Source organism: Oncorhynchus mykiss, chromosome 23, assembly GCF_057628025.1.
Source record: "Oncorhynchus mykiss isolate SJ-2025 chromosome 23, ASM5762802v1, whole genome shotgun sequence".
Lineage (NCBI taxonomy): Eukaryota > Metazoa > Chordata > Actinopteri > Salmoniformes > Salmonidae > Oncorhynchus > Oncorhynchus mykiss.
This window is the reverse complement of record NC_143044.1, coordinates 39,644,782-39,667,183: the sequence shown is the minus strand read 5'-3', so window position 1 is coordinate 39,667,183 and position 22,402 is coordinate 39,644,782. Positions and strand designations below refer to the sequence as shown.

General features: G+C 44.7%; 1 pseudogene; it reads left to right on the top strand.

Moving 5' to 3' along the window:
- Positions 1–22,402, top strand: part of LOC110503135 (transformation/transcription domain-associated protein-like) — a 173,307-nt pseudogene that overhangs the window by 27,189 nt on the left and 123,716 nt on the right.

The following is a 22,402-nucleotide window of genomic DNA, read 5'->3' as shown; positions in this document are numbered from 1 at the left end:
TCATCCCCCTCCCTCTTCCCCATCCCCCTCCTCTCCCCTCTTCATTCCTCATCTCCCTCCTCTCCCCTCTTCATTCCTCACTCCCCTCCTCTTCCCTCTTCATTCCTCATCTCCCTCCTCTCCCCCATTCATTCCTAATTTCCCTCCTTCCCCCCTTCAATCCTCAGCTCTCTCCTCTCCCACCTTCATTCCTCATCTCCCTCCTCTCCCCCTTCATTCCTCATCTCTCTCCTCTCCCACCTTCATTCCTCATCTCCCTCCTCTCCCCCTTCATTCCTAATTTCTCTCCTCCCCGCCTTCGTTCCTCATTTCCCTCCTCCCACCTTCATTCCTCATCTCCCTCCTCTCCCCCTTCTTTCCTCATTTCCCTCCTCCCACCATTCCTCACCGCCCTCCTCTCCCCCTTCATTCCTCATCTCTCTCCTCTCCCACCTTCATTCCTCATCTCCCTCCTCTCCCCCTTCATTCCTCATCTCTCTCCTCTCCCCCTTCATTCCTCTTCTCTCTCCTCTCCCACCTTCATTCCTCATTTCCCTCCTCCCACCTTCATTCCTCATCTCTCTCCTCTCCCCCTTCATTCCTCATTTCCATCCTATCCCACCTTCATTCCTCATCTCCCTCCTCTCCCCCTTCATTCGTCATTCCCCCCCTTCATTCTTCGTCTCCCTCCTCAGGCATGCCAGCTGCCTCTGTCTCCTATGTCGTGGAGCGTCTGTGTGTGAGCTGCTATGAGCAGGCCTGGTGTGCCAAGCTGGGAGGGGTGGTGTCCATTAAGTTCCTGATGTAGAGACTACCTGTCATCTGGGTCCTGCAGAACCATCTCACCTTTCTTAAGGCTCTGCTCTTCATCATGACTTGAGAGGTACGGTTATCTGTGGTAACAGTAGCTGTCTGGGTTGTGTTGACACATATACTTGAACTATACAGAGTTGAAACAATACAATTAAGAAATGTTATTTCCTATGGCAAGATGGCCCCTGCCCCCTATGGACTTTTCTGTCGGGTATCACGGTGGGGTGAAAACAATAGTGAAATATGAAGTTATTATTAAACTTTTACCTCCAGGTGTCTAACGGTGCAGTAGCCATGGCAAAGACCACTGGAGCAGCTCCTGGTGCGTTGAGCCACCCCTCTGAAGGATGAGGAGAAGACAGAGGAGCTGCTGGCTGCTCAGGACAAGTCCTTCTACATGGTCACCCATGACCTGGTGAGAGAGGTCACCTTCCCCAACTCCCCGGTCAGGAAGCAGGCCTACACTCCCTGCAGGTGCTGGCCCAGGTCACTGGGAAGATTGTCACCGTCATCATGGAGCCACACAAAGACGTGGGTCTGAGACGCCGTACCAGGGTGTTGTTGCACATAGAAATGGAATGAGGCAGTGTTAGATATGGTCTTTGCTCTGCACATGCTACAGATATTGGAATGAAGTTCTTAGTGAGCATTACCATCTGGCCATACAATAAAACACACTCCACAGCCTAACCTTGTGTTGATCCTCTTTAAGAAGCACTTGCCTAGCCACCAGGCGGCCAACGCCCTGATGGAGGGCTACACCTTATGCACACCCCTGCAGCCACGCCTCTTCACCATGGACCTCAACGTCATGGAGCATGAGGTCATTTACACAGAGGTGAGAGGCCATGGGTTCAGGTCACAGGCCAAGCCATGGCAACAGACTTATTTGGAAAGTTTATAACAAAGTCAAACGTTTTTTCAAAGGTTTTGTTTTCATACCTTCAAAGTGGTCTAGTCTATATTTATTTAAAATATGTTCCCCTAATGAGTTCAGTGTATTAGGGGAACTTTAGTAAGTTGGCTCTGTATTTTGATCCTCCATTGATCCGTATTGATTCCAGCTCTTGCTGTTGCTCCAGCTGTTGAACTTGTGTGAGGCTAAGGACACTGCCCTGCTGTTAAAGCCTGCCTCGTCCAGAAAGAAGATCATTGCTGCCCTGTTCCAAGTCCTCAACTCCAACAATTCTCACCTGCAGGATATAGGAGAGTATGAGGAAGGAGAGGGCTGTATGAGACAGGAGAGGCCTATGAGAGGCCTGTATGAGAGGCCTGTATCCAGGCTGCATCACATCCGGTTGTGATTGGGAGTCCCATAGGGCGGCGCACAAATGGCCCAGCGTCGTCCAGGTTGAGCTGGGGTAGGCCGTCATTGTAAATAAGAATTTGTTCTTAACTGACTTGCCTAGTTAAATAAAGGTTACATTTAAAAATGTGAAATGTAACATGAGACAGGAGAGGCCTGTAGGATGAAGGTTGATATTTAACACAGCCCTTTTTCTTCCTTTCTTCTCTTCTCTTTTATCCTCCTCCACCTCCTTTCTTTATCCCTTTCCTATTTGTCTTCCTTCATCGCTTACTCTCGTTTCACACATTTTCTCTATCCCTCCATATCTTCCCTTCATCCCTCTATCTCATCCCTCTATCTCATCCCTCTATCCCGCCACCCCATCCCTCTCTCATTCCTCCTTCCCTCCATTCCATCTCATCAATGATCTTGTAAGTCTTCTACATTTGTCTCTCTTCCTCAAGGCAACACCGACTTCCATCCTTTCTACCCTCAATCTACCTATCCACACCTTCACCTCTCCATCCATCCATTCTCCCTCCATCCTCTTCTCTCCTGCTCTCATTTTCTCCAATCCTTCTCTCATCTTGTCTTCCCTGGCCTAACACTAATGAGTGTGCCAGGGAGGGGTCGAAACAGGATGGAGTGATTGTTCTGAGCAAAGAGTGGAAAATGAATGTGTCTGCCATGCATCATCCGTGTGTGTGTACATTACTGGCCCTGGCCTTCTTGCTGTAGCTTTTCTCTGAGGCACCGGATAATCCAGACCTGTTTTACTGGGCGTCTTGGGTTGGGAGGGAAACTAAGTTGGTGAGAATAAACCATGATTCATGGTGATGAAAATGTCCTGAATTGAAAAATGATTATGGAAATGTGTTTATCTGTGTTCTGTCTCCCGGTTCCTGGAAGGGGTTACCATCGAGGTGGACCAGATCCATACCCATCTGTTGATGATGCTGGAGGACTACATGGTCAACCGCCTCACCTCTGTCACACGCCTCTTCTCCAACTCCTTCAATGACAAGTTCTGTGACCAGATGATGGTAACGAAGAAAGATAGGAAATATAGGAAAAAGGAAGGAAGCCTGCTGAGTTTGGGCTCACATGTTTTGAAGTCGCTATTAAGGATTCATGGTAGTAGTCACTGTTTGAATAAATGAATTACTATCTCTCTGTGTCTATCTGTCTGTCTTTCTCTCTCTCTTTGTCTGTCTGTTTCTCTCTTTTGCTCTCTTTCTCTCTTTCTCTCTGTCTGTCTGTCTGTCTGTCTGTCTGTCTGTCTGTCTGTCTGTCTGTCTGTCTGTCTGTCTGTCTGTCTGTCTGTCTGTCTGTCTCTCTCTGTGAGTTTATCCGTCTGTCTGTCTCTCTCTTAAATGAAATTCAATTCAAGGGCTTTATTGGCATGGGAAACGTATGTTAACATTGCCCAAGAAAATGAAGTAGATGACAAAAATGAACAGTAAACATTACACTCACAGAGGTGAGTTATGTAAAGTTGAAGTCAGAAGTTTACATACACCTTAGCCAAATACATTTAAACTCAATTTTTCACAATTCCTGACATTTAATCCTAGTAAAAATTCCCTGTCTTAGGTCAGTTAGGATCACCACTTCATTTTAAGAATGTGAAATGAGAGAATGATTTATTTCAGTTTTTATTTCTTTCATCACATTCCCAATGGGTCAGAAGTTAATATACACTAAATTAGTAATTGGTAGCTTTGCCTTTAAATTGTTTAACTTGGGTCAAACATTTCGAGTAGCCTTCCACAAGCTTCCCACAATAAGTTGGGTGAATTTTGGCCCATCCCTCCTGACAGAGCTGGTGTAACTGAATCAGGTTTGTAGGCCTCCTTGCTCGCACATGCTTTTTCAGTTCTGCCCACAAATTTTCTATAGGATTGAGGTCAGGGATTTGTGACGGCCACTCCAATACCTTGACTTTGTTGTCCTTAAGCCATTTTGCCACAACTTTGGAAGTTTGCTTGGGGTCATTGTCTATTTGGAAGACCCATTTGCGACCAAGTTTTAACTTCCTGACTAATGTCTTGAGATGTTGCTTCAATATATCCACGTAATTTTCCTTCCCCATGAAGCCATCTATTTTGTGAAGTGCACCAGTTCCTCCTGCAGCAAAGCACCCCCACAACATGATGCTGCCACCCCCGTGCTTCACGGTTGGGATGGTGTTCTTCGGCTTGCAAGCCTCCCCCTTTTTCCTCCAAACATAACGATGGTCATTTTGGCCAAACAGTTCTATTTTTGTTTCATCAGACCAGAGGACGTTTCTCCAAAAAGTACAATCTTTGTTCCCATGTGCAGTTGCGAACCGTAGTCTGGCTTTTTTATTACTGTTTTGGAGCAGTGGCTTCTTTCTTGCTGAGCGGCCTTTCAGGTTATGTCGATATAGGACTCGTTTTACTGTGGATATAGATACTTCTGTACCTGTTTCCTCCAGCATCTTCACAAGGTCCTTTGCTGTTGTTCTGCGATTGATTTGCACTCCGTCAGAACGCGTCTCCTTCCTGAGCGGTATGACGGCTGCGTAGTTCCATGGTGTTTATACTTGAGTATGTATGTTGAGTTTGTTTGTACAAATGAACGTGGTACCTTCAGGCATTTGGAAATTGCTCCCAAGGATGAACTTGGATTTGTGGAGGTTTACCGTTTCTTTTCTGAGGTCTTGGCTGGTTTCTTTTAATTTTCCCATGATGTCAAACAAAGAGGCACTGAGTTTGAAGGTAGGCCTTGAAATACATTGCCACGGCTGTTGGAAGGAGAGGACCAAGGTGCAGCGTCGTGAGTGTACATTTCCCTTATTTTACTCAAAATGACGCCAAACAAAACACTAAACACTACAAAAACAAACTGTGAAGCTCAAAAGCAAAGTCCTCTAAACAGATACAACCTCCCACAAACGCAGGTGGGAAAAAGGGTACCTAAGTATGGTTCCCAATCAGAGACAACGATAGACAGCTGTCCCTGATTGAGAACCATTCCCGGCCAACCACAAAGAAATAGAAAACATAGAACACAAAACATAGAGTACCCACCCCAACTCACGCCCTGACCAAACCAAAATAGAGACATAAAAATGATCTCTAAGGTCAGGGCTTGACATACATCCACAGGTACACCTCCAATTGACTCAAATGATGTCAATTAGCCTATCAGAACCTTCTAAAGCCATGTAAGTAAACTTCTGACCCACTGGAATTGTGATACATTGAATTATAAGTGAAATAATCTGTATGTAAACAATTGTTGGAAAAATTACTTGTGTCATGCACAAAGTAGATGTCTTAACCAACTTCAACTGTACATGTGGAATAGGGTGGGGCTTAAGCTGCATCCCTGTCTCACCCCCTGGCCATGTCGAAAGAAAGGTGTGTTTTTTTGCCAATTTTAACCGCACACTTGTTGTTTGTTGACATGGATTTTATAATGTTGTATGTCTTTCCCCCAACACCACTTTCCATCAAGGGGGCGGCAGGTAGCCTAGTGTATTTTGTGTTGTAGTTCATTCAATGGAATTGGAGAATCCAGTGGGTTCTGGTAGTCTTTAATTGTCACACCCTGATCTGTTTCACCTGCCTTTATGATTGTCTCCACCCCCCTCCAGGTGTCACCCATCTTCCCCATTATCCCCTGTGTATTTATACCTGTGTTCTCTGGATCTCTAAGGTCAGGGCGTGACAGTACCCCCACAAAACCTGAACCTCTAGGGGAGGGTCTTGGTGGAGTATGAGACAACCTGGGAGGAGATAGAGAGGTGGTCGGTTGACCCAGGGAGAGTGCCGGAGCCCACCTGGGATTCTCTATAACAGTGCGAGGAGGGATACCGGAGAATGGAGTTGGCGACACGAAAACGGCTGGCACGTTCCACGGTGGCAGCTCTGGCAGCTCTGGTGCGGGACTTGGACCCCGCTCCTCAGGCTTGGCCCACTTAGGTGGCACCTCTGGAGCGGGGACCCTCGCCGCCGACCCCGGACTGGGGACGACACCGTGAGCATCACCACATAGCACGGGGCCTGACCAGTCCCATGCTCGCCACGGTAAGCACTGGGAGTTGGCTCATGTCTACTATTGCCACACTCCCTGTGTGCACCCCCCCCCCCTTTCTGGCTTCCGTGCCAGCCATTTTCGTGTCGCCAACTCCATTCTCCGGTATCCATCCTTGCACTGTTATAGAGAATCCCAGGTGGGCTCCGGCACTCTCCCTGGGTCAACCGACCACCTCTCTATCTCCTCAGGTTGTCTCATACTCCAGATAGCGCTGCTCACCTGTCCAGGAGTCCCTTTCACCACGCTACTTGGTCCTTTGGTACTTCATTCAATGGAATTGGAGAATCCAGTGGGTTCTGGTAGTCTTTAATTGTCAAACCCTGATCTGTTTCACCTGTCTTTGTGATTGTCTCCACCCCTCTCCAGGTGTCGCCCATCTTCCCCATTATCCCCTGTGCATTTTTACCTGTGTTCTCTGTTTGTCTGTTGCCAGTTCTTCTTGTTTGTCAAGTCAACCAGCATTTTTATATTCAGCTCCTGCTTTTCCTTAGTCTCTTTTTTCTCATCCTCCTGGTTTTGACCCTTGCCTGTCCTGACCCTGGGTCCGCCCGCCTGACCACTCTACCTGACCCTGAGCCTGCCTGCCGTCCTGTACCTTTGCCCCACCTCTGGATTACCGACCTCTGCCTGACCTGGTCCTGCTTGCCGTCCTGTACCTTTGCCCCTGTTGCTGTAATAAACATTGTTACTTCGACACGGTCTGCTTCTAGGAGTTACCTTTATCCTGATATTAATAGTTGATTCTAAGATTTGTATTTGATCATGTATATATTTTTGCTGTTTGTTCTTTGTTATAGGGACAAAATATTAAACAAGTGGTTTAATTTTCTTCGGTTTTCTGTTTGAAATGTTTAGATTTGATAGGGAAGCTGAGAGATATACTGTATAGAATTCCTACTGCCAAGTTTACACTATTACAGTGGAACGTTTTGTCCAGGAAGTTGTATAAAAAGCTTTGAATTTGGCCTAATTGTTTATGGGTAGGTTTCAACACTACATTTGTTCCATCTATAGCATTTCTTAAAATGGTTCAGTTCCTTTGGCTTTGATGCCTCATAGTTGAGTATAGCTCTGTTCAAGTAGACTGTGATTTTGCTGTGATCAGTGGGCTGACCTCTAACGCTCTGAGGGACTCTGGGTTTAGGTCAGTGATAAAGTAGTCTACAGTACTACTGCCAAGAGATGAGCTATAGGTATACCTACCATAGGATTCCCCTCGAATCCTACCATTGACTATGTACATACCCAGCCTGTGACAGAGCTGCAGCAGTTGTGACAGCAGTTTTTGTTGGTTATGTTGTCGTAGTTGTGCCTAGGGGGGCATATGGGGGAGGGAATGCTGTCACCTCCAGGCAGGTGTTTGTCCCCCTGTGTGCTGAGGGTGTCGGGGTCTTGTCCGGTTCTGGCATTTAGGTCGCCACAGACTAGGACATGTTCCTGGGCCTGGGAATGATTGATTTCCCCATCCAGGATGGAGAAGCTGTCTTCTTTAAAGTATTGGGATTCTAGTGTGGAGGTATAGGTAGCACACAGGATAACATTTTTCTCTGTTAACATAATTTCCATTTCAATTTCTTGCCAAATGTAAAATGTTCCTGTTTTGATTAATTTAATAGAGTGAGTTGGGTCTGCTCTATACCAAATTAGCATACCCCCTGAGTCCCTTCCCTGTTCCACACTTGGTAGTTTGGTGGATGGGACTACCAGCTCTCTGAAAACTGGAGGGCAACCAGTGGGTCCGTCTCCTCTATATCATGTTTTTTGTAGGATGAAAATGTCTGTATTTCTGAATTATTTGGCGAATTCCAGGTTCCCACTCTTTCGGCCAAAGGCAGATGACCTCAGGACTTGGATATTCCAGGATGAGATGGTGAAGGCTTTGTGTTCCATAAAGTGTCCAATGGTGTTGGTTGTGTGTGTCTTGTTTTGCATGATTTGTACAAAATATTAAATTGCAGTACTGACAGGATATTTTAAAATGTAGCCCTTTATTAGCTAGCTATAACTGGCATGTTCACATGTCTCATACCATGAACAACCGAAGATGACCTCACCACCTGGGTGGTCTTAACCAATCATAGCACAGTATGATATGGCAGTAAAATGCATCCAATTATAATTCAGTATGTTTACACATATGACTATTACAGTGTGGTTTGGACTCAGGCCAGTAAGTGTAAGCAGAGCCTGCTGAGCATCTGCTACATGCCATTGGATTGGGCTTGTGTAAGAGTGGGGGTTGGGCCTGTTTGCCTGCTCACAGCCCGGGTGTTTGTGTGACTTCCATGTTGAGGCCCTCTTTGTGGGAGTGAGGGTCATGGGGTGGGCAGGAGGGGCATAGGTCTGATCTGGGGGGGCCTAAATGGGGTGTGGGCACGGTTGACTTGGGAGGGAGTTGATTGGTTTGGGTGGGGGATGTGGTTGGTGGTGCTGTGGTCTGCATGTGGGTCCTCTCGGCGTGAATCCTCTATGTGAAGGTACGGGGGGGGGGGGGGGGGGGCGAAGGTGGGCACTGCTGCCTTGCATGGGTGGACCTGGTCGCAAAGGCTGTTCAAGTCTAGGGTGGAGGGTGGTCAGGTAAACATTTGGTTTTGAGGCCAGTCACGGGAAATACTTGCATTTTCCCGCTGTATGGTAGCAGGGTGGAAGTCTTTTCGTGGTAGCAAGGTGGAGATAACCACTTGTGCATTGGGGAAATTAGAAGAAGCTTTTTCAATCACTCCCTTGAGTGCTGTGGCCACCATTTCCTGCTGTGCTCCCAGGTCGTTTGTGCCTGTGTGAATTATTATGTGGCTGGGTGACCCTAGTTGGTCCTCAGACAGAAGGTCTAGGGTGCACTGGGTGTTTGGACATCAGAGTTTAGACACTGTGTTTGGGAAAAGTTTATTTTCTTGTATATATTTCCCGTTTGAGTCCATAAGGAGTACAATCTGTGTTTTTTGTATGTCCTCTGTCACGCCCTGACCATAGAGAGCCCTTGGTTCTCTTTGGAGTTGTAGGTCAGGGCGTGACTAGGGGGTGTTCTAGTTCATTATTTCTATGTTGGTGTTTTGTGTGGTTCCCAATTAGAGGCAGCTGGTTGCCTCTAATTGGGGATCATATTTAGGTAGCCATTTTTCCGACCTGTGTTTGTGGGATATTATTTGTGTACAGTGCCTTGCGAAAGTATTCGGCCCCCTTGAACTTTGCGACCTTTTGCCACATTTCAGGCTTCAAACATAAAGATATAAAACTGTATTTTTTTGTGAAGAATCAACAACAAGTGGGACACAATCATGAAGTGGAATGACATTTATTGGATATTTCAAACTTTTTGGGCGTGCAAAATTATTCAGCCCCCTTAAGTTAATACTTTGTAGCGCCACCTTTTGCTGCGTTTACAGCTGTAAGTCGCTTGGGGTATGTCTCTATCAGTTTTGCACATCGAGAGACTGACATTTTTTCCCATTCCTCCTTGCAAAACAGCTCGAGCTCAGTGAGGTTGGATGGAGAGCATTTGTGAACAGCAGTTTTCAGTTCTTTCCACAGATTCTCGATTGGATTCAGGTCTGGACTTTGACTTGGCCATTCTAACACCTGGATATGTTTATTTTTGAACCATTCCATTGTAGATTTTGCTTTATGTTTTGGATCATTGTCTTGTTGGAAGACAAATCTCCGTCCCAGTCTCAGGTCTTTTGCAGACTCCATCAGGTTCTTCCAGAATGGTCCTGTATTTGGCTCCATCCATCTTCCCATCAATTTTAACCATCTTCCCTGTCCCTGCTGAAGAAAAGCAGGCCCAAACCATGATGCTGCCACCACCATGTTTGACAGTGGGGATGGTGTGTTCAGGGTGATGAGCTGTTGCTTTTACACCAAACATAACGTCTTGCATTGTTGCCAAAAAGTTCAATTTTGGTTTCATCTGACCAGAGCACCTTCTTCCACATGTTTGGTGTGTCTCCCAGGTGGCTTGTGGCAAACTTTAAGTTAACTACCAAGTTAAGAGACTCCAGCTTCAGTGATTTTTGCAGTTCGTTCCAGTCATTGTTAGCAGCGAACTGGAAGGAAAGGTGATCAAAGGAGGAATTGGCTTTGGGGGTGACCAGTGTGATATGCCTGCTGGAGCGCGTGCTACCAGTGGGTGCTGCTATGGTGACCAGTGAGCTGAGATAAGGTGGGGCTTTACCTAGCAGAGACTTGCAGATGACCTGTAGCCAGTGGGTTTGGCGACGAGTACGAAGCGAGGGCCAACCAACGAGAGCGTACAAGTCGCAGTGGTGGGTAGTGTGTGGGGCTTTGATGACAAAATGGATGGCACTGTGATAGACTGCATCCAATTTGTTGAGTAGAGTGTTGCAGGCTATTTTATAGATTAGACCAGAGGACATTTCTTCAAAAAGTACGATCTTTGTCGCCATGTGCAGGTGCAAACCAGTCTGGCTTTTTTATGGCAGTTTTGGAGCAGTGACTTCTTCCTTGCTGAGCGGCCTTTCAGGTTATGTCGATATAGGACTTGTTTTCCTGTGGATTTTGATACTTTTGTACCTGTTTCCTCCAGCATCTTCACAAGGTCCTTTGCTGTTGTTCTGCGATTGATTTGCACTTTTCGCACCATAGTACGTTAATCTCTAGGAGACAGAACGAGTCTCCATTCTGAGCGGTATGACGGCTGTATGGTCCCAGGGTGTTTATACTTGCGTACTATTGTTTGTACAGATGAACGTGGTACCTTCAGGCGTTTGGAAATTGCTCCAAACTTGTGGAGGTCTACAATTTTTTCTCTGAGGTCTTGGCTGATTTCTTTTGATTTTCCCATGCAAAGAGGCACTGAGTTTGGATGTAGGCCTCGACAAGTACACCTCCAATTGACTCAAATGATATCAATTAGCCTATCAGAAGCTTCTAAAGCCATGACATCATTTTCTGGAATTTTCCAAGCTGTTTAAAGGCACAGTAAATTTAGTGTATGTAAACTTCTGACACACTGGAATTGTGATACAGTAAATTATAAGTGAAATAATCTGTCTGTAAACAATTGTTGGAAAAATGACTTGTGTCATGCACAAATGAGATGTCCTAACCGATTTGCCAAAACAATAGTTTGGAAACAAGAAATGTGTGGAGTGGTTGAAAAACTAGTTTTAATGACTCCAACCTAAGTGTATGCAAACTTCTGACTTCAACTGTATTTTACTTTATAAGGACTGAATGCTAAATTTAGGCTACCAAGCTTGCTAGGACAAAGAGATACAACTTCAATTAGCACTGACGTGTGAAGTGTGAGGTTTCAAAGCCCTTGAGCCCAACAATGGCAGGAGAATCACATGCACAGGGCTTTGAAGCCGCCTCCCGCTGTTCAGAGTTCATGAAAAAACACCATCTATATGTAAAAAATTATAAGGCAAGAAAAGAATACAAAATGACCCCAAGCATACTTCCAAAGTTGTGGCAAAATGGCTTAAGGACAACAAAGTCAAGGTATTAGACTGGCCATCACAACTCCCTGACCTCAATACCATAGAAAATTTGTGGGCAGAACTGAAAAAGTATGTGCGAGCAAGGAGGCCTACAAACCTGACTCAGTTACACCAGCTCTGTCAGGAGGAATGGGACAAAATTCTGCCAACTTATTGTGGGAAGCTTGTGGAATGCTACCTGAAACATTTGACCCAAGTTAACCTGTCTACGATACTGGTTCCCAATTGGGGATCAACCCTCCCACGTTCAGCTGAAACGGTGGCGCATGGAACGCAAAAATATTCTTAAAAATATTTAACCTCCACACATTAACAAGTCCAATAGCTCAAATGAAAGATAAACACCTTGTTCATCTAGCCAGCAAGTCAGATTTCTAAAATGTTTTACGGCGAAAACATAGCACATATATATGTAAAACCACCACCAGACACAGCTCATTTGAATAGCCAAAACATGCAATCAACAAACGCAGGATTAAAAAATAAATCGCTCACTAACCTTTTGAAAATCTTCATCAGATGACAGTAATATGACATATTACACAGTACATATTTTTTTTTTTCAATAATATGCCATTTATTTCCATAAATGTCCATTTACAGTGAGTTCACCTTCAGAAATTACTCAAAAATGCCCGCAGGAAATCTATGTAGCGCGGCAAGATAACGTAAATAGACATCATAAACTTTGACTAAATATACATGTTCTACATATAGTTAGAAAGATACACTGCTTCTTTATGCAACCGCTGTGTTAGATTTATTTTTAACGTTACAGAAATCGCACACTATTCCATATGCTGAGACAGCGCTCAGTTCCAAGCTACATTTCCACGTAATGTTGGAGTCAACAGAAACACAGATTTAAGCATAAATATTCCCTTACCTTCGATGGTCTTCGTTCAGAATGTTCTGGAAGGCTTCATACTTACCCAATACATCGTTTGGTTTCAAGTCTTGCGTCTTTGTATTAGCTACTGCTAATAACATCAGCTGAAATGCACCCAAAACGTCCTCTGGTCCGGATAAGTTGCGCATCAAAACTTCAAAATTACACATTATATGTCGACTAAACAGGTCAAACTAAGTGCAGAAGCAAGCTTTATGATGTTTTAGACATGCAAAACAAACTTCAATTCAATCGGCCATCGTCTGCCCTTCTCTTGAGTGCTGGAAACAAAGGAATGGCTGGGACCAATTCGCGCCCATACGCACAGCCTATTCTCTCGTGGCACGCACTAATTTCACTCCCATAGGGTCAATTCTCGCGGGATTTGAACGATTCAAAGCTCTAATGAAAGAGGACATCTAGCGGAAGAGATAGAAAGTGTGGGAAGGGTGGGGGCCATGACGTCAAAGTTGCTCCAACTTTCATGGCCACAAAAACTAGTTTGGAAGAATGCCTGCCCTGTGAGTTCTGCTATACTTACAGACATAATTCCAACGGTTTTAGAATCTTTAGAGTGTTTTCTATCCAATAATAAGTTTTATTTGCATATATTAGCAATTTTTGACAGATTTTTTTTCCAGTTTACTAGGGGTACCCAGTCTCTCCAAAGGGGGCGTATGTCTGCCATATCCTTAACCAATTTAAAGGCAATTCTACAAAATACTAATTGATTTTATGTAAACTTCTGACCCACTGGGAATGTGGTGAAAGAAATATAATCTGAAATAAATACTTCACTCTACTATTATTCTGACATTTCACATTCTTAAAATAAAGTGCCGATCCTAATTTACCGAAGACAGAGAATTTTTACTAGGATTATATGTCAGGAATTGTGAAAAACTGAGTTTAAATGTATTTGGCTAAGGTGTGTGTAAACTTCAGACTATATATTCCTATTCATTGAATCTCTCTCTCTCTCTCTCTCTGTCTCTCTCTCAGCAACACCTGTGGTGGTGGTGATAAACCACAAGGGAGGCCAGCGCAGCTATGACTGTGTGACTATGAACACACAGGAAGAGTCCTTGACACATACACCCTGACACCACCTCAGTGTGGCCTGCTCTACATGAGAAGTGAGTGGCCATATTACAATTAATGATTAATTAGGCGCCAGCTAGAGAGCAGAGCCAGTAGCAAAGCCACCGTCTCGCCTCTCGTTATCTCTCTGACAGATAACCTTGTAAAGGGACAGAAAAGGTGACGGGGTGCCTGCCCACCTCTGCACAAACAGCATCCATCCTTAAACCTAGTGGTAATAATGTGTAAATTGGCCCTCTGTTCGACTGCCTCTCCTCTTCTCTTTGAGGGGGCTGACATCAAGGCCACCGTGGCCACCAGATCAAACACACAGGAAAACAGTTAGAAAGGGCAAGAGGATGAGGTGGTGGAGTGTGTAGGGAGGGATACAGAGGGAAGAGGGGGGATGGGGAGAGATTTGGATGATGAAGAAATAGTGAGTAGGGGAGAGGGGGATGAGGAGGGACAGAGAGAGGTAGATGGAGGGATTCAGAGGAAAGCACAATTATACCTGTTTGTTTAACCAATTTCCCCTTTTTTTCCTGTTCAGGAAAATTGGATTTGTTTTCGAATTCTTTGTGGTTCTGTGTAATCTGAGGGAAATATGTGTCTCGAATATGGCCATACATTTGGCAGGAGGTTAGGAAGTTACAACATTGCATGGGCAGTGTACACATAGCTTGTCTTCTCTTGAGAGCCAGGTCTGACTTTGGCGGCCTTTCTCAATAGGAAGGCTATGCCCACTGAGTCTGTACATAGTCAAAGATTTCCTTAATTTTGTGTCAGTCACAGTGGTCAGGTATTGTGTCACTGTGTACACTCAGTTTAGGGACAAATAGCATTCTAGTTTTCTAAGTTTTTTTGTAAATTCTTTCCAATGTGTCAAGCAAATATATTTGTGTTTTCTCATGATTTGGTTGGGTCTAATTGTGTTTCTGTTCTGGGGCTCTGTGGGGTCTGTTTGTGTTTGTGAACAGAGCCCCAGGACCAGCTTGCTTAGGGGGCTCTTCTCCAGGTTAGTTTCTCTGTAGGTGATGGCTTTGTTATGGATGTTTTGGGAATCACTTCCATTTAGATGGTTGTAGAACTTAACGTCTCTTTTGGTATTTTATGTTGTACATGCAGGATATTTTTTGCAGAATTCTGCATGCAGTCTCAATTTGGTGTTTGTCCCATTTTGTGAATTCTTGGTTGGTGAGCAGATCCCAGACCTCACAACCATAAAGGGCAATGGGTTCTATAACTGATTCAAGTATTTTTAGCCAGATCTTAATTGGTATGTAGAATTTGATGTTCCTTTTGATGGCATAGAAGGCCCTTCTTGCCTTGTTTCTCAGATCGTTCACAGCTTACCTGTGGCGCTGATGTTTAGGCCGAGGTATGTATAGTTTGTTGTGTGCTCTAGGGAAGGTATTCCCAAACTGGGGTACTATGTGCAATGCCGTTGGGGGTACGTCAAATAAAAATGTGACTCACATAAAACATTTTTTTTTAAAATAATAATAATTTTCTTCACATTTTCAAGCAGTCAATTTATATTTTCAAACGGGGCTATACATTATGGGCGAGTTTCACTGCCAAAAATAAAATAAAACCATCTAGTGTTCAGTGAAATAACAACACAATGTCAAATACAGGTAGCCTAGTCAAATTATTAACATCCAATCACATTACCCGTTACTCTCTCTTGGGAATTCCACTAACGGTCCGAATGTAGCCAAACGTAGCTGCTGCTCATTCCGTTTGCTCGAAAATTGCTAAATGGTAAAAAAAATGTAAGGCCCGTGTCCATAGAGACACATACCAGCTCTACTGGTTACTGCTACTACCAGAAGTACTACACCTGCACCTGTCGACGACACAAGTTGTTCTGCTTCCACGAGCACATCCAATGCTAGCATCAGTAATTATACATTTGTTGTTAGCCCAGCTAGTATGACAGTTGTGAATCTGATGCAGCCGAAGAGCTACTGCCCCTTACCAGGGAAAGCACCGAACAACAGACAGGGACGTTGGACCATTGAAGAGGCGCAAATATGATGAGAACTACATTGATTTGGGGTTCACTTATATTAAGGGGCTGAGTCACTGGCTTACTGGGGCTCTCTCATGCCGTCCCTGGAAGGGGTGCGTCACCTGAGTGGGTTGATTCACTGATGTGGTCATCCTGTCTGGGTTGGCGCCCCCCCTTGGGTGGTGCCATGGCGGAGATCTTTGTGGGCTATACTCAGCCTTGTCTCAGGATGGTACGTTGGTGGTTGAAGATATCCCTCTAGTGGTGTGGGGGCTGTGCTTTGGCAAAGTGGGTGGGGTTATATCCTTCCTGTTTGGCCCTGTCCGGGGCTGTCCTCGGATGGGGCCACAGTGTCTCCTGACCCTTCCTGTCTCAGCCTCCAGTATTTATGCTGCAGTAGTTTATGGGTCGGGGGGCTAGGGTCAGTTTGTTATATCTGGAGTACTTCTCCTGTCCTAATCGGTGTCCTGTGTGAATCTAAGTGTGCGTTCTCTAATTCTCTCCTTCTCTCTTTCTTTCTCTCTCTCGGAGGACCTGAGCCCTAGGACCATGCCCCAGGACTACCTGACATGATGACTCCTTGCTGTCCCCAGTCCACCTGGCCGTGCTGCTGCTCCAGTTTCAACTGACCTGAGCCCTAGGACCATGCCCCAGGACTACCTGACATGATGACTCCTTGCTGTCCCCAGTCCACCTGACCGTGCTGCTGCTCCAGTTTCAACTCTTCTGCCTTATTATTATTCGACCATGCTGGTCATTTATGAACATTTGAACATCTTGGCCATGTTCTGTTATAATCTCCACCCGGCACAGCCAGAAGAGGACTGGCCACCCCACATAGCCTGGTTCCTCTCTAGGTTTCTTCCTAGGTTTTGGCCTTTCTAGGGAGTTTTTCCTAGCCACCGTGCTTCTACACCTGCATTGCTTGCTGTTTGGGGTTTTAGGCTGGGTTTCTGTACAGCACTTTGAGATATCAGCTGATGTACGAAGGGCTATATAAATACATTTGATTTGATGATTAGGAGTAGTGCCTTTCCTCAGCCACAGTGTGTTATATGTGCAAAATAACTATCTCACAACTCTATCTCACAATGAAACCTTCACTCTTGCTCAGACATTTAGAAACAAAACATATAGTTTTGAGTGAGAATTAAGATGACTTTCTAGTAGTAAGTATACAAGCAACAGATGCTATTACTAAGAAGGGTCTAGAAGCGTCTTATATGGTGAGCTACAGAGTGGCTAGGACAGGCAAGCCCCATGCTATTGTGGAGGACTTTTAATTCTTCCTGCTGCCGCAGATATGGCTGGGACAATTCTGGGGGAAAACGCCAACAAAAACTATACAGACAATATCTTCATCATCCAGCAGCGTTACAGCTGGATGAGTCAACAGTTGTGGCGGGCCTGGCACAGCTCCTGGTATATGTCCGTTACGTTTATGGGGGGTCAATTAAGGAAGACTTCCTCTTCTGCAAACCTCTGGAAATCAGGACAACAGGAGAGGATATTTTTAAAGTACTGGACAGCTTTGTGACATAAATGGACTTTGGTGGTTAAGATGTGTTGGTATCTGTACTGATGGCGCAAAAGCCATGACAGGGAGATATAGTGGAGAGGTAATACGCGTGCAAGCAGTTGCTCCCAACGCCACTTGGGTACACTGCAGCATCCTCCGAGAGGCTCTTGCTGCCAAGGGAATGCCTGACAGCTTGAAAGACGTTTTGGAAACTACAATGAAAATGGTTAACTTTATTAAAGCAAGGCCCCTGAACTCTCGTGTATTTTCTGCACTATGCAATGATATGGGCAGAAACCATGTAACGCTTTTACAACATACAGAAGTGTGCTGGTTATCAAGGGGAAAAGTATTGACACATTTTAAAAAATTGAGATACAAGCTTAAAGTTTCATTTTCACTTGTCTGACCGCTTGCTTGATGATTAGTTTCTCACACAACTGGCCTACCTGGGCAATGTTTTTTCACCTGAATGATCTGAATTTATGATTACAGGGACTCTCCACAACTGTATTCAATGTGCGGGACAAAATTGAGGCTATGAATAAAAAGTTGGAGCTCTTCTCTGTCTGCATTAACAAGGACAGTACAAGAGATCTTTCCATCATTGTATGATTTTTTTGTGTGCAAATGAACACAAGCTTACGGACAATGTCAAATGTGATATAGCAAAGCACCTGAGTGAGTTGGGTGCGCAAAGATGCAGGTACTTTCTCAAAACAGATGACACAAACAACTGGATTCGTTATCCCTCTCATGCCCTGCCTCCAGTCCACTTACCGATATCTGAACAAGAGAGCCTCATCGAAATTGCAACAAGCTGTTCTGTGAAAATTGAATTTATTCAGAAGCCACAGCCAGATTTCTGGATTGGGCTGCACTCAGAGTATCCAGCCTTGGCAAATCGTGCTGTCAAGACACCGATGCTCTTTGCAACCATGTACCTATGTGAGAGTAGATTCTCGGCCCTCATGAGCATGAAAACTAAATACAGTCACAGACTGTGTGTGGAAAATGATTTAAGAATGAGACTTTACTCCAATACAACCCAACATTGCAGAGTTATGTGAATCATATCTGCACTCCCTCCTCATTAACCCGTCTTGAGTTATTCACATTTCTTCACTGAACAAATTATAAAACAAAGGTTTTATATGTAAGATGGTTACATTTTTGATTATTATTTTTTTGGAACACAATTATTTTTGTCTTACTGAGATTTACTGTCAGGGCCCAGGTCTGACAGAATCTGTGCTGGAGATCTAGGTGCTGCTGTAGGCCATCCTTGGTTGGGGACAGAAGCACCAGATCATCAGCAAACAGTTGACATTTGACTTCAGATTCTAGTAGTGTGAGGATGGGTGCTGCATACTGTTTTAGTGCCCTCGCCAATTCGTTGATGTATATGTTGAAGAGGATGGGGCTTAACCTGCATTCCTGTTTCAGCCCCCGGCCCTGTGGAAAGAAATGTGTGTTTTTGCCAATTTTAACCGCACACTTGTTGTTTGTGTACATGGATATATAATGTAGTGTCTTTCTTCCACACTCAACACTTTCTTCCAAATAGACTTTAACCTCGTTTTTGTGTGTTTGTTTGTACATTGGGTTGTACAGGGTGAATACGTGGTCTGCCTTATGGTAATTTGGTAAAAACTCATTTTGACATTTGCTCAGTACATTGTTTTCGCTGAGGAAATGTATGAGTCTGCTTTTAATGATAATGCAGAGGATATTCCCAATTATGCATATCCCCCAGTAGTTATTGGGGTCAAATTCTTCTCCACTTTTGTGGATTGGGGTGAACAGTCCTTGGTTCCAAACATGAGGGGATATACCATAGATTAGGATGTTGTTAAAGAGTTTAAGTATAGCTAGCTGGAATTTGTGGTCTGTATATTTCATTATTTGATTTATGATACTATCAACCCCACAGGCCTTTTTGCATTGGAGGGTTTGTATTTTGTCCTGTAGTTCATTCAATGTAATTGGAGAATTCAGTGGGTTCTCATAGTCTTTAATAGTTTTTTACCTTTATTTAACTAGGCAAGTTAGTTGAGAACAAATTCTTATTTGCAATGGCGGCCTACACTGGCCAAACCCAGACAGTGCTGGGCCAATTGTGCTCCGCCCTATGTGACTCCCAATCACGGCCAGTTGTGATGCAGCCTGGATTCAAACCAGGGTGTATGTAGTGACACCTCTAGGACTGAGATGCAGTGCCTTAGACCGCTGCGCCACTCGGGAGCCATTGATTCTAAGATTTGTATTTGATCACATACATGTATTGGCTGTTTGTTCTTTGTTATAGGGCCAAAAAGATTGGAGAAGTGGTTTACCCATACATCTCCATTTTGGATAGACAACTCTTTGTGTTGTTGTTTGTTTATAGTTTTCCAATACTCCCAGAAGTGGTTAGATTCTATGGATTATTCAATTACATTGAGCTGATTTCTGACATGCTGTTCCTTCTTTTTCTGCAGTGTATTTCTGTATTGTTTTAGTGATTCACAGTAATGAAGGCAAGGACTCAGGTTTTCTGGGTCTCTATGTTTATGGTTGGACAGGTTTCTCAATTTCTTTCTTAGGTTTTTGCATTCTTCATCAAACCATTTGTCATGGTTGTTACTTTTATTAGGTTGTCTTGCTTGACATTTTTAGATTTGATAAGGAAGACTAGAGGTCAAATATACTGTTTAGGTTTTCTACTGCCAAGTTTACACTTTCACTATTACAGTGAAACATTTTGTCCAGGAAATTTTCTAGAACGGATTGAATTTTGTTGCCTAATTGTTTTTTTGGTAGATTTCCACACTATTTTTATTCCAGCAATAGCATTTCTTAATATGATTCAGTTAATTTGTCTTTGATGATTCAGGCTTGAGCATAGCTCTGATCAAGTGTGATTTTGCTGTGATCTGATAGCGGTGTCAGTGGACTGACCCTGAACGCTCTAAGAGACTTTAGGTTGAGGTCAGTGATAAAGTCATCTACAGTACTACTGCCAAGAGATGAGTTATAGGTATACCTACCATAGGAGTCCCCTCGAAGCCTACCATTGACTGTGTACATACCCAGCGTCCAACAGAACTGCCGGAGTTGTGACCCGTTTTTGGTGGTTATGTTGTCGTAGTTGTGTCTAGGGGGCATATGGGGGAGGGAATGCTGTCACCTCCAGGTAAGTGTTTGTCCCCCTGTGTGCTGAGGGCTTCTTGTCCAGTTCTGGCATTTAGGTCGCCACAGACTAGTACATGTCGCTGAGCCTGGAAATTGTTGATCTCCATCTCTAGGATGAAAAAGCTGTACATTTGTCTCTGTTGAGATAACGTCCTTATTAATTTCTAGCCAGATATAAAATGTTCCTGTTTTTACAAATTTAATGGAGTGGGTTAGGTCTGCTCTATACCAAATTTGCATACCCCCTGAGGCTCTTCCCTGTTTCACACCTGGTAATTTGGTGGATGGGACTACCAGCTCTCTATAACCTAGAGGGCAACCAGTGGGTCCATCTCCTTTATACCATGTTTCTTGTAGAATGACAATGTCTGTATTTCCAATTTCTTTGAGTCCAGTTTCCTGCTCTTTAGGCCAAAGGCAGATGACCTCAGACCTTGTATATTCCAGGATGAGGTAGTAAAAGCTTTGTGTTCCATAGTGTCTAGTGTTGTTCTACATTAGATTGTGAGGTACAGTCTTGCGAAATGCTTGCAATCACCCGCTGTTTGGTGGCAGAGTGAAGTATTTTCGTGGTAGCAGGATGGAAATAACCACTTGTTTGCTGGGGAAAGTAGAAGAAGCTTTTTCAATGACTCCCTTGAGGGCTGTTGCCACCCTATCCTGCTGGCCCTCAGGTCATTTGTGCCTGTGTGAATTATGATGTGGCTGGAGGACCCTAGTCCGTCCTCTGACAACAGCTCCAGGACATGCCTAGTGTTTGGGCACCAGAGTTTAGCCACTTCGTATTTGGGAAAAAGTTTATCTTCTTGAATGTATTTGCCATTTGAGTCAATGAGGAGCACAATCTCTGGCTTTTGTGTGTCCTCAGTGGATAGGGGGGGGGGGGGATGGGGGGTGTCAGGAGGGCTATCGGGGGAGCTGACAAGAGGGCTGTTGGGAAGAGGTAGGGTCTGCTGGGTTGGTGGGTACTGTGTTGTCTGTCCCATTGAGGTATTGAGGTTGTGGTCCTGATCTGAGTTGGGCTGTTCTGCTGGCTTGTGTTTCCTGCTCTGTGTCACACTTCAGCTTTCTGACCTCGTCCTTCAGTGCCATGTGTGCTACTTTAAGTTCTCTCACGTCAGTCCGTAGAGCAGCCAGCTCTCTCAGACAGCCATCCAGCTCCACCTGCTGCCCTCCGGGTCTTGTTGGGGGGGGGGGGGGGGGGGGCTCTGTGAATGTTTCCCTCTCAATGGTGGAGAGCAGTGCTGTTGTGGGACTTGGGTGTGTTCAATGCTGGGGGGGGTCGGGGGTCATGCTGAGGGGGGTCATTCAGGTAATTTTGTCCAAGGTTTTAGGTATGGAATTTTGATTTGGATTGATGTTGAGGCAAAAAATTTAAGTTGATCTACTTTCATCTATGTCTATATTTTTTTGCAGAAGAACTCTCTTACTCACTCTCTCCCTCCCTCTAGGAGATAAAGATATGTTCGGCCATTATCAATCTGTTCCTTCTGATCCCATCAGCTCCTCAGACTCTGGTCATGGAGTTTGAGGGCCATGCTCATAGAGGTACTCTCCCTGTCTCTTTCTCCCTCTGCTCCCCACCTATCTACCGGAGCAGTTCCAGGCCATCACGGTGAGGATGGCTGCACGCTGATGCACAGACACGGAGACACACACACACACACACACACACACACACACACACACACACACAATAGGACAAATATAAGCACCGACCTCATTATGATTAACATTATTATACACTCACACAGGCAAACTCACACAAATGCACCCTCCCTTACCCCGTGAGACTTCATGTAAATCTACCACTGACCGGCTAGTTTCAGCCATATTGCTTTCACCTATCCAATCCTTTCCAACAGCTACACTTTCTCACACCAGTGTGTCCACTGCTCTCTTTCCTCAGATCATCAGTATCATAGTGAACAACGAGAAGGGTTGGGCCAGTTAGGCCTTCCAGGAACAACACCGCACAGACAACATGGTCGCCATCAACTGGAAGGAGCCCAAGCTGCTGGCCTAAAGTCTGCTCAGCCACTGCAAGTATGTACTAAAAAACCCACACACCCTGATACTGCTGTAAATATGCATCATTTGCACTACCACTTCAGTATGA